Genomic DNA, 13,378 nt, shown 5'->3' with positions numbered 1-13,378 from the left:
ATGTTAAACAAACAAAAAACAAAAAATTACAACAATCACAAACACATACAGGGCATTAAAATATTCATGCATTTGACAGACCATGTACCAAACCGCATTGAGGACGCTCAGATGCACAAGGTGATCATAGAACCGGAAACGACCCTACGCGTTTCAGGCATAGAATAAGCCCATCCTCAGGGGTCACCCAAAGTTCCAGATAAAGCACCTAATATGCCTAAAGAAGCAAAACGTTTTAGTATATTATACAATAATTATCTATGCATACAAAAATAAACGGTCATGTGCTTATCTTATAGTGCGTGCTTTATGCTCATGAACCTACCCTTTGCGTCCAACCAATGGATTGGACCGGTCTGTCGAGTTAAAAACGGTATTGCTACCGTATGGAGGGATGCCCAAGTTCCCACAGGCCCGTTCAGGGCTAGGAATCCGTGAGAGCGTAAGGGAAATTGTAGTAGCTGCCCAGAGGGACCGACAGGGCACCACGATGATCGGAGAGTGTATGGCTCAATAGGGACCACTCCCATGGAGGGGGATATGCTCATACCGAACCTAATGCAGAAATATACAGAGTAAAGAAAACGAGGAATGTAATGACCAAAATAGAAATCTGCCTTATAAATTGGCCATATACGTCTTGTACCCTGAAGAGAGATATTTACCTGTAGTATATAGGGTGAATGAGACCACAGAGGGTCATATAGAGTAAAGGTAATAATAGTCCCGTATTAACAGGGTCACAACGTATGGTTATCTGCAAAAGTAAGGGGGTACGAAGAATAATTAGGGAACCAAGTAAGACCCATTGGGTTAAGAAGCAGTATCAATGTGATACAGTGACACCAAGAGCCCAGGTATGCAGACAACCGGAGGTGCGTGCACGAAAGAGCGTGATAAGAGGAAATGCAGTGTTAGAATAGGAGTAAACCCTATATCCAAAGTCAAACATAGTTGTAATTTTTTGTTTGTTTAACATTTGTAATTTCAATAAAGCTACTTTGTTTGTACAATACACAGTGTCTAGTGGCATTTACAGTCCCATTCCAAAAGGGGAATTTTCTTTGTATACATATGCTGAAAGCAAAGGCTGTTTCTGTCAGGATAAACAAATCAGTGCTGCAGCTGATTGGTGTACCTGCAAAGCAAACAATGGTTAACAATAAAACACAGTAACAATAAAACATTACAATATAATAGTATACAGTACAGTAAAACAGTAGACTGGTGGTATCTGCAAACCAAACTATGGTTAACAATGAAAAACACAGTAACAATAAAACATTACATTATGTAGCACTGCCCCCTTGAGGACTGCTGGATTTTCACACTTTCGGGTCCCCCGGGGTTACCGTTAGCAACTTTGACATTCAAAGTCTATTACTTTACTTCTTAGCTCAGTCAATAATTAGTCCAGAGGTATGTAGCTGTTTTATGTTTTATTTATAAGTTAGGGATGGGAGAAGGGAATAGTGAGATACTCCAGATTAACTATGCACAAGACATTGGAGGACATCTATCTCTGGTACAGTCAGGCTGTTGATCCTCCTTGCCACTTAGATGGATTTAGGGTTAAGTCTCTTTCCAGATGACTTGATGAACTTAATTAATCTTCAGGACACTCTCCTAGTATCCTCTTTCTTGATCACTGACAACCGTCCACTGACTATCCTACTCCGGGGTAGCCCCCCTCAGGTCAGGCCCCTTGACACAATCCCCTGTACTCACAATACTGTTTTTCTAGGGTCCCCAGTGTCTCCCCCTTAGTCAGCTCTCCTGGACCTCTGGGTTCAGCTCCGTTCCTCAGGCCCTCAGGACAACCTCCTGATGCCCCGTTCCGCTGTTACAGAGGAGGAGGCAGCCGCCACCCTCCCTCCGGGACTCTGCTCACCAGCCAAACACCTTGCAGCATATGTAATGAGAGGGAGGAGGATATCGACGCACTTAAAGCTAAAATAGCAGATCTTGAGGAAAGCTCACATAGAAATAATGTGAAGTTTAGAGAGGTGTCTGAAACAGTCCTCTCATCGGATCTTCGTCTCTACATACAGCAAATGATATCCACTCTTTTGCCGGAGATCCCAGAGTGAGAAGTGGTGGTTAACAGGGCCCATAGACTCCTTAAACCCTCTCATTTTCCAAATCATGTACCCCGCGATGTTATTGCCAGGATTCACTTTTACCATGTGAAGGATCTCCAGTTATACTCAGACCTGTCACAACACACTATTCATGCAAGGAAAAAAATAAACTCAGTAAAAAAAATGCTACCCAATCACCATATCGTATATCGATGGGGTTTTCCGGTGAAAATTGACCATCACAAAGGATAATAAAAAAGTTCACGGTGTCCTCTGTGGAGGTCAGCATCAAATTGGCGAGGAAATGGGGCATTCTATCTCCCTCCGAGGATCACCGAGCTTCCAATAACTCCCCGAGTCAAATAAACCCGGAGTGCAACCCGGGTTGAACCGCAGATCTGTTGTCTCTCATGTACCATTTTAACTTTACCCTCAGGTAGACAAGATTCTCCCCTGGAGGATGTCGGCATTCTTTACTTGAAGTATTCTCTACTGTAGAATTCAGCCTAGGCCGCCCGGTGAGTCATTGCACACATTTTCTTATGACTGTTATGATTCTTCTCTTGGTTTTTTGTTGTGTTCTGTTTGTTCTCCCCAAACCCTAATTCCAGGAAAACTTGAGGACATCCCTATCATCCCCGAGAGGAAGTACCAGAGGCAACCTCTCTCTCTTCCGTGCATCAGCTTTCATCCACTCAGGCTAGGAGTTCGCCCAACCTACTACAACCGCACACTTGAGACCGGTAAACCAAGTATTTCCAGCTCAACTGTAAGTCTATGCTATTGTCATCTGAAACGCACTTTAGGCAATGACACTTAAAATAATATTGTTAAATGGTCACGGGCTTAATAGTCCATATAAACGGAGGGCCATGTGGTTGGAAGCTAGAAGATTAGGTGGAGACATACTATGTGTCCAGAAAACTCAATTTAAACATGATAACGCCCTCAACTGTAGCCATAGAATCTATCTTCATTTATTAGCAGCGAGCTCACTTGAGAAGAAGAGAGGAGTTCTTATTGCCATTGGTGACTCAGTGACGTTTATGCTACATAACTCTGTGAGTGATCAACAGGAGCGCTACCTGGCAATTGTTTATCAATAATATCATGTACACCGTTATAAATATGTATACCCCTAACACCGGCCAACTTAAGTTTCTACGAAAAGGTTCAGAAACAGATTGAACCATTGCAAAAAGGTCTGGTGTTGTGGTGCAGAGATTTCAACTCCTTGATAAACCCTGTTCTAGATACTACGGCTCATAAACCCAATTATCAATGTCACTGTAAATCATTTGTGTCTGAAACTAGATTGTACGATGTGTGGAGATGTTTAAACTCAACTGAACGTGATTATTCCTTTTTTTCAGTAGCACATAAGTCTTTCTACAGGATTGATTACTTCCTGCCTTCCACCCACCTTTTACATAAGGTAGCCAAGGCCTCTATACATTCTATAACGTGGTCAGACCACGCTCCTATTTCCCTTGAAATACAGAAAGATTATAAACCTAACCCAGCCACACTTTTGCACAATAACACCTTCCCCTTGTCTCAAAAGCAACCTCGAGAAAGACTTACATCCCAAGTGCAGGAATATTTTAAAATTTAACTCCGCACCCTCTGTGGATGTATTTATGACCTGGTGTGCTCACAAAGCAATAGCTAGGGGGTTGCTGATCCAGCAGGCCTCTAGAGCAGTGTTTCTCAACTCCGGTCCTCAGGGCACACTAACAGGCCAGATTACCAAGGTAAGCATTACCTTGGAGAGATGCTGACTAGAATACTGCAATCACTGAGCAGCAAATGATATCACCTGTAATGTATTTCAGTTTTCTTAGAAACCTGGCCTGTTAGTGCTCTAGAGCATGGAAACAGAGGTTACAAGCTGTGAATGATTTATTGCATAAAATTCAAACCTTAGAGAACATTACAAAATCGTCACTTAACCCAGTTAATATAGAGACCTTGACAAAAGCCAGACAGGAGCTGTGCCTCCTTTTAATGTCAGAACAGAAAAAAGTACTAAAATCCTTGAAAGCAAAATACTACTCGCAAAGCAATAGAGCAGGAGAATTCTTAGCTAGAAAACTTTGAAAGCAACCACTTAAAACTAACCTGTCCTCTATCCAAAATCCACTAGATGGCAGTTTAGTATACCATCCTGTTGACATTGCTAAAGCTTTTAGGCATTTTTACCATTCATTATACAATCTTCACGAGGACACCAATACATCCCAACCCACGGATGAATCCATTTATTCCTATCTATCCACCATCCACATGCCCCGAGTACATCCAGCTGTTCTAGAATCACTCAATGCCTCTATCTCCATAGCTAAAACAACCAAAGTTATTAAAAACCTGAAAAACAACAAGGACCCAGGCGCTGATGGCTTCTAAGCGGAGTACTATAAGGCTCTTAGTAAAGTCATCGCCCCCCCATCTAACAGCAGTATTTATTAAAGCAGCATCCTCAGGTTCTTTCCCGCGGGAAACAGTGGAGTAGCGTGGGTTGTCCACCCGGGGCAATGGAATGTCATTTTTGCCCCCTACACAAACCTACTAGACCACTGCACAGACCACTACACTGACACCTACACTGATCTCTACAGAGACCTACCTTATTCCTACACTGACCTATCTGATTACTATACTGACGCCTACATAGACCTACCTGAGCTCTACACAGACCTACCTTTTTCCTACCCTGACCTACCTGATTACTATACTGACACCTACACAGACCTATCCGACCACTACACAGACCTACCTGATTATTATACTGACACCTACACTGACCTACCTGATTACTGCACTAACCGACCTGATCACTACACTGACCTACCTAATTACTATACTGACACCTACACTGACATACCTGACCACTACACAGACCTACCTGACCACTACACTGACACCTATATTGACCTACCTGATTCCAAGACTAACCTACCTGATCACTATACTGATACCTACACTAACCTACCTGATCCCTACTCTGACCCAATTGACCACTACACAGACCCCTACACTGACTTACCTTATTGCTACACTTACCTACCTGATTCCTGCACTAACCAACCTCATCACTACACAGACCTACCTAATTACTATACTGACACCTACACTGACCTACCTGACCACTACACAGACCTACCTTTTTCCTACCCTGACCTACCTGATTACTATACTGACACCTACACAGACCTATCCAACCACTACACAGACCTACCTGACCACTACACTGACACCTACACTGACCTACCTGATTACTGCACTAACCGATCTGATCACTACACTGACCTACCTAATTACTATACTGACACCTACACTGACCTACCTGACCACTACACAGACCTACCTGACCACTACACTGACACCTACATTGACCTACCTGTTTCCTGCACTAACCTACCTGATTCCAAGACTAACCTACCTGATCACTATACTGATACCTACACTAACCTACCTGATCCCTACACTGACCCAATTGACCACTACACAGACCCCTACACTGACCTACCTTATTGCTACACTTACCTACCTGATTCCTGCACTAACCAAGCTCATCACTACACTGACCTACCTAATTACTATACTGACACCTACACTGAACTACCTGACCACTACACAGACCTACCTTATTCCTACACTGACCTACCTGACCAATATACAAACCTACCTGACCAATACAGAAACCTACCTGACCACTACACTGTCAAAAACCGATTTGTCAATACCGTAACCTGGAGCATTCTGTACACTAAATTCCTCATAAATCTTATTTTGCTGCTTCTAAAATTAGATCATTACTTTACCTGAGCTGCAAGTCAAATTCCAGTTGATGAGATTTTTTAATACTGTCAAAAATGTAATTGTCAATACAACAACCCGGGGCATTCAGCACACTAAATGCTCTAAAAATGTTATTTTGCTACTTCTGAAAGTAGATCATTACTTTTTTTAGCTTCAAATTATATTCCAGGCACCTCACACAATGGGTGTGTTTTTTGGTGAAATACTTTTAACCACTTGCCGACCGCCCACTGAGCTGGTACTGCGGCAAAGTGGCTCGATTCCGTCCAGCGGCGTAGACCTATGTCGCTGGACTCCTCCCATTGTGACTGAATACAGCCGGAGGCTCGCTCCCGCTGTATTCAGTCACAGCGGGAGTCGTCGGGGATCGAGTGGGGAGATCCGCCCGCTTGTGTAAACAAAGCGGGCGGATCTCCTAAGTGACAGGCAAGGAGAGATTGCAGGTTTCAGCATAGCTGAACCTGCGATCTGTGCCTGTGTCACACAGTCCCCTCCCCCCACACACGTCAGTAAGCACCAGGCATACATTAACCCCTTGATCACCAATAAAAGTTAACCCCTTCCCTGCCAGTGTCATTTTTACAGTAACAGTGCATATTTATAGCACTGATTACTGTAGTAATGTCACTGGTACCCCCAAAAGTGTAAAAAATGTCAGTCAAGGGTCCGATCGATTTTAATTACCAAAAATATGTAGCAGAAAACAAATTGGCATAAAATGTTAAAACATTTTGATTTTTACATTTTTTTTTGGGGGGGGGGGGATTTCATATAAAAAAATGTGAAAAATATTGTTATTTTTTCTAAATTGTCGCTCTCTTTTTGTATATAACGCAAAAAGTAAAAATTCCACAGGTGATCAAATACCACTAAAAGAAAGCTCTATTTGTGGGGAAAAAAAGGACATAAATTAAATTTAGGTACAGCATTGTACGTCCGCGCAATTGTCTGTTAAAATAACGCAGTGCCGAATTGCAAAATATGGCCTGGTCAGGAATGGGGTAAAATCTTCCGGTCTTAAAGCGGTTAAAAATACACTCATTGAGAATCTTTTTGTCAAAGACATGTAGCTAAATACATTTTGGCCTAAATATATGACAAAAATTGAATACATTGGATATTTTTTAACTGTCAAAGTAGAAAAATATTGTTATTTTTTCAAAATTGTTGCTTTTTTTTAATAATATCGCAAAAAATGAAAAGCACAGCGGTGATCAAATACCACCAAAAGAAAGCTCTGTTTGTGGGAAAAAAAGGACGCAAATTTTGTTTTGGTACGGCGTTGCATGACCCCTGGATGTACAGCAGGAAAATCCTCTGGTGGTAAAGTGGTTAAAGACCAGTGGCGGTCGGCCCATAGGGGGCGCAGGGGCGCCACCCCACCAAAAAAAAGAAGGAAGAAAGGTTTTTGACCCCACGTGAGCCGAACAGAGGCGCCAATTGGCGGCCTTCTGGGGGAGTGTCAGGGCGCAGAGCAATGCGCCCTGACACTCCCCACTTTACTGGACTCCTGGCTGTGATTGGTCCAGACTCCAGCCTGGACCAATCACAGGAGGACATCCTGGGACGGTCCTGTGGTCACGTGACGCATGGGGGCGGTGCACTGCCCCGCGTCACGTCCTTCCCGCCCGCCGGCGCAGAGAGAGGGGAGCCACATGAGGAGTCGGACGGACTCCACTGGATCCAGCCGCCCAAAGCAGTCTCGCACCGGCCGCCGACTCGGAAGAAGCTGAGCTGGCCTGTCCTCTGACGAGAGGTGACCACCTGACCTGGACTCGGACTGTCCGGAGGACCGGGACGTTCATCTCCGCGATGGTAAGAGAAGGCACCGGGACCGGCTGTACTAGCGCTGGCAAGTGGCAATGGATGGAGCCATGGAGGATGGTGCTGGATGGTAGAGTGCTGCTGGAGGTGCATGAATGGCTGCACTGTGCACAGTGCAGCCATGCATGCACCTCCCGCAGCACTCTACCATCCAGCACCATCCTCCATCCATTGCCACTTGCCAGCCCACTAGCCCAGTACAGTATTGTCTGCTTTGAAGGGGGCAGGCACGCTGGTCTCTGCATTGAAAGGGGGCATGTATTCTGGTCACTACATTGATGGGCATGTATACTGGTCGCTGCATTGAAAGGGGGCATTTATACTGGTCGCTACATTGAAAGGGGCATGTATGCTGGTCACTACATTGAAAGGGGGCCTGTACGCTTGTCACTGCTTTGAAAGGGGGCCTGTACGCTTGTCACTGCATTGAAAGGGAGTACGCTTGTCACTGCATTGAAAGGGGGCCTGTATACTGGTCACTACATTGAAAGGGGGCCTGTACGCTTGTCACTGCATTGAAAGGGGGTACGCTTGTCACTGCATTGAAAGGGGGCCTGTATACTGGTCACTACATTGAAAGGGGCATGTATGCTGGTCACTGCATTGAAAGGGGGCATTTACGCTGGTCACTACATTGAAAGGGGGCATGTACGCTGGTCACTACATTGAAAGGGGGCATGTACGCTGGTCACTACATTAAAAGGGGGCATGTACGCTGGTCACTGCATTCAAAGGGGGCCTGTACTGTGGGATTAGTGCTAGGGGGTCTGTACTGTGGGATTAGTGCTAGGGGGTCTGTACTGTGGGATTAGTGCTAGGGGGCATGTACTGTGGGGTTTGTGCTAGGGGGTCTGTACTGTGGGGTTTGTGCTAGGGGGTCTGTACTGTGGGATAAGTGCTAGGGGGTCTGTACTGTGGGTTTTGTGCTAGGGGGCCTGTACTGTGGGGTTTGTGCTAGGGGGCCTGTACTGTGGGGTTTGTGCTAGGGGGTCTGTACTGTGGGGTTTGTGCTAGGGGGCCTGTACTGTGGGGTTTGTGCTAGGGGGCCTGTACTGTGGGGTTTGTGCTAGGGGGTCTGTACTGTGGGGTTTGTGCTAGGGGGCCTGTACTGTGGGATTAGCGCTAGGGGGCCTGTACTGTGGGGTTAGTGTTTGGGGGCCTGTACTGTGGGGTTTGTGCTAGGGGGTCTGTATTGTGGGGTTTGTGCTAGGGGGCCTTTACTGTGGGGTTTGTGCTAGGGGGACTGTACTGTGGGATTAGTGCTAGGGGGCCTGTACTGTGGGGTTTGTGCTAGGGGGTCTGTACTGTGGGGTTTGTGCTAGGGGGTTTGTGCGTGGTTTGTGCTTGAGGGGTTTGTGCTGGGGGGTCTGTACTGTGGGGTTTGTGCCACTCTCAGTCAGTGTATCCCATAATAGGGTGTCTATCACAGTATATCCCATAATAGGGCCCCTGCTCCCTATTATGGGATATACTAGTACTGTTGGACCCCTTAATATGTGATATATTGAGAGAATTTGTTCACGCAGGCAAAATACAGGGGACAAATGGGTGGAGTCTATAAGGGGTGGGGCTTCTGAGAAATGGGAGGGGTCAAAATAGAATGGCGGAATCTTGCGCCCCCCCATCTTAAAACTTCACCAGCCGCCACTGTTAAAGACTCTTCCACTACTATATGTTTTAAAAATGTACCTTTATCTTTCAGCCTACAGTATAGTTGGTGTGACTTTCTAATACTGCCAAAACTGTAATTGCCAATACAACAAAGTAAGGTAAGCATAAATTATTTTAGAAGAAAAACTCTATAAATGTGCATTGGATAATATACTTGCGATTGTATATATACTGAAGAAAATGTATTTCAAACTGAACTGAAGTTATACTTTTATTTAGTATATTATTTCGTTTTATATTATTATTATATTATTTAGTAAAGTCACTGACAACTTACAACCAGTGTTGGTCATCTTACTTTAAAAAAGTAATTAGTTACAGTTACAAATTACTTCTCCCAAAAAGTAATTGAGTTACTGACTCAGTTACCACATTGAAAAAGTAATTAGTTACTCAGCAAACTAACTGCGACTTTTTTTACTATTCTATAATGCAATTACGTTCTATGAGATCTTTAATAGTGGTGGCGGTGTGGCACACTGTGGGGGTCTGAGTCCTGAGTCCTCCTGACTGTGAGTAACTGTATTTTATTTTGTATTTTGGTACCTGCTGCCTGGAGTGGCTGGCTGTTGGTGGTGTGGCACACGAGTGGTGGCAGTGTGGAACACTGGTGGTGGCGGCGGTGTGGAACACTGGTGGTGGCGGTGTGGCACACTGGTGGTGGCGGTATGGCACACTGGTGGTGGCGGTGTGGAACACTGGTGGTGGCGGTGTGGCACACTGGTGGTGGCGGTGTGGAACACTAGTGGTGGCGGTGTGGAACACTGGTGGTGGCGGTGTGGAACACTGGTGGTGGCGGTGTGGCACACTGGTGGTGGCGGTGTGGCACACTGGTGGTGGCGGTGGTGGGGGTCTGAGTCCTGACTGACTGTGAGGTTTTTTTTTTTGGTACCTGCTGTGCTGGGCTGGCTGCTGGAGGTGGTGAGGGCTGGAGATGACGGGGAGATGCACTGCTCTGGCAGAACCTGCCTGGCTACATATCCATGGATGGTTCTGCAAACTATGGAGATGACTTCAACGGGCGGAGGCTGATTGTTTTTCATGCTACGGAGCTGCGGTGTGGAGTACGGGGAGATGCACTGCTCTGGCAGAACCTGCCTGGCTTCATATCCACGGAGGGTCCTGCAAACGTCAGGAGTTGGGGGTTGCCATCCACCATCCAGCAACTAACTCCCATCCCACTACTAAACAGGCCCAATGCACACTCATCTGCAGCCCCCCCCCCCCCCAGAGCAGTGCATCTCCCCGTACTCTATATACTCAGCTCCGTAGCATGAAAAACGATCTGCCTCCGCCCGCTGTAGTCATCTCCATAGTTTGCAGAACCCTCCATGGATATGTAGCCAGGCAGGTTCTGCCAGAACAGTGCATCTACCCGTCATGTCCGCCTCCGCAGCCATCATCATCTGCCGATTCTCTTGTGTCTCCTTGGCTGAGTCTCCTCCTCTTCTACTTCCTGTACCGCAGACAGCGGTCATAGAGGAGAGGGGGAATTACAATTACCTCTACTACCATCTGGTGGCAGTAGATGTAATTGCAGTAACGCAGCCGAAAGTAGCGGCAGCGGCGTTACAGGGAGGGAACGAGTAATCAGATAGATTACTTGTTACCCTCAAAAGTAACTGCGTTAAGTAACGTTACTTCCATCACTGCTTACAACATGTGGCAGTCCTTAGGATACAACGATAAAGTGTAATGTTCCTTATGCCTTGTGCATATGACTCCGAATTATAACAAAGGTTATGTCTTAAGAACTTTCCTAACCTCTATAAATGTAAATGAATGTCTGTATTTAATATTTTACAGACTCCTGCATAGTATTAACCACTTCCATACCGAGTCATGTAAAATGACGTCGGCAAAGTGGTTGACTAGATCCGGGCCGCCGTCATATGACGTCGGCCCGTTCTAGCTGCTACTGCGCCCCCCCGGCGGCGCGCAGCGGCGCGATCAGGGATGAGGCTCGTCCCTCGGACATAGCCCATCCCTGATCAAGGTAAACAGCCAATAGAAATTGGCTGTTTACCACGTGATCGGCTGTGTCAATCACAGCCGATCACATGAGCGGCTCCAGCACGAGCCGCTCGTTCTCTCTGCAATGCGCGCCCCCGGGGGCGCGCAGAGCAGCGATCGGGGACGAGGCTCGTCCCTCGGACAGAGTCGATCCCCGATCTAGGTAAAGAGCCAATGAAATTGGCTCTTTACCACATGACCGGCTGTGTCCAATCACAGCCGGTCACAAATGTCCACAGAGAACACGGTAACTAGCTGTCACCGTGTTCTCCTCCTCACACACTGATCCTGTGTGAGGAGGAGATTGTGGTAACAGCTAGTTACCAACTACAGTGCACCCTAAACACACTGATTGCCCCCCCCCAATAAAGAGCACCTGTCACTAGCCCATCAAAGTACCCGAGTACCTGTCACCAGCCCATCAGGTACTCAGATGACAGGTACTTGGGTACTCTGATGGGCTGGTGACAGGTATTCGGGTACTCTGATGACAGGTACTCAGGTACTCTGATGACGGATACTCTGATGACAGGTACTCGGGTACTCTGATGACAGGTACTCGGGTACTCTGACGGGTACTCGGGTACTCTGATGACAGGTACTCGGGTACTCTGATGACGGGTACTCGGGTACTCTGATGACAGGTACTCGGGTACTCTGATGACAGGTACTCGGGTACTCTGATGACGGGTACTCGGGTACTCTGATGACGGGTACTCAGGTACTCTGATGACGGGTACTCGGGTACTCTGATGACAGGTACTCGAGTACTCTGATGACGGGTACTCGGGTACTCTGATGACGGGTACTCGGGTACTCTGACAGGTACTCGGGTACTCTGATGACAGGTACTCGGGTACTCTGATGACTGGTACTCGGGTACTCTGATGACGGGTACTCGGGTACTCTGATGACAGGTACTCGGGTACTCTGATGACGGGTACTCGGGTACTCTGACAGGTACTCGGGTACTCTGATGACAGGTACTCGGGTACTCTGATGACGGGTACTCGGGTACTTTGAGTACCTGTCAACGGAGTACCCGTCATCAGAGTACCTGAGTACCTGTCACCTACCCATCAGAGTACCCGAGTACCTTCCACCTGCTCATCAGAGTACCTGACGCCTGAAGTACCCAAGTACTTGCCGCCTGCTCATCAGTACCCATCACTACTCATCAGTACTCATCAGTACCTATCACGTATCAGTACTGATCATCAGTACCCATCAGTACAGTATCACCTATCACCTATCAGTCAGTGAGTACTACTCATCAGTACCTATCACCTGCCTGTCACCTGCCCATCAGAGTACCCGAGTACCTGTCACCTGCCTATCGGAGTACCCGAGTACCTGCCATCTGCTCATCAGTACCAGAGTACCTGTCACCTGCCCAACAAAGTACCCGAGTACCTGTCACCCTTCATACAGCCACCATGTCCAAGTCCAAAAAGGTTTATATACGTCCTCCGTTTAAACCTAAATACCGGTGTTATGGCAGCAGATAGCTGCCATAACCCTGGTATTTTTTTAAACGGTGGACGGTTGGCTTTCCGATAAGGGTGGTCCCAGCGGCGGATTCGCCGTGGGATCACCCTTCCGCGATGGCGAAAGAGGCGCCCCCCCCCTCTCCCGACGCGTTCCGGTCCTTTTCCCCGCTTACCGGACCTGCCGGCAGCGGGGAAAACGATCCGGTCCCGAATCCTCACAGACAGGATGTCGAGTGAGGGCAAGCTTGCCCTCACTTGACTATATGGTCTTGGAGGACCGGAGCTACGGAAAATGTTGTTGCCTAGCAACCGGTTTAAAGGTCCTTTTTTTTTTTTTTTCATTTTATATTATAATTATTTTTTATTTTTTATTTTTTCTATCTTTTTGACCCCAGATCTCACAAAAAAGAGGTCCTGTCGTGCCTATTTCTATTACGAGGAATATTTACATTTCTTTTAATAGAAATAAAAATGATC

The sequence above is a fragment of the Pelophylax lessonae genome (genome assembly GCF_965119305.1).
Source record: "Pelophylax lessonae genome assembly, chromosome: 1".
Taxonomy (NCBI): Eukaryota; Metazoa; Chordata; class Amphibia; order Anura; family Ranidae; genus Pelophylax; species Pelophylax lessonae.
The sequence above is the reverse complement of the archived record's forward strand: the minus strand, read 5'-3'. Positions refer to the sequence as shown.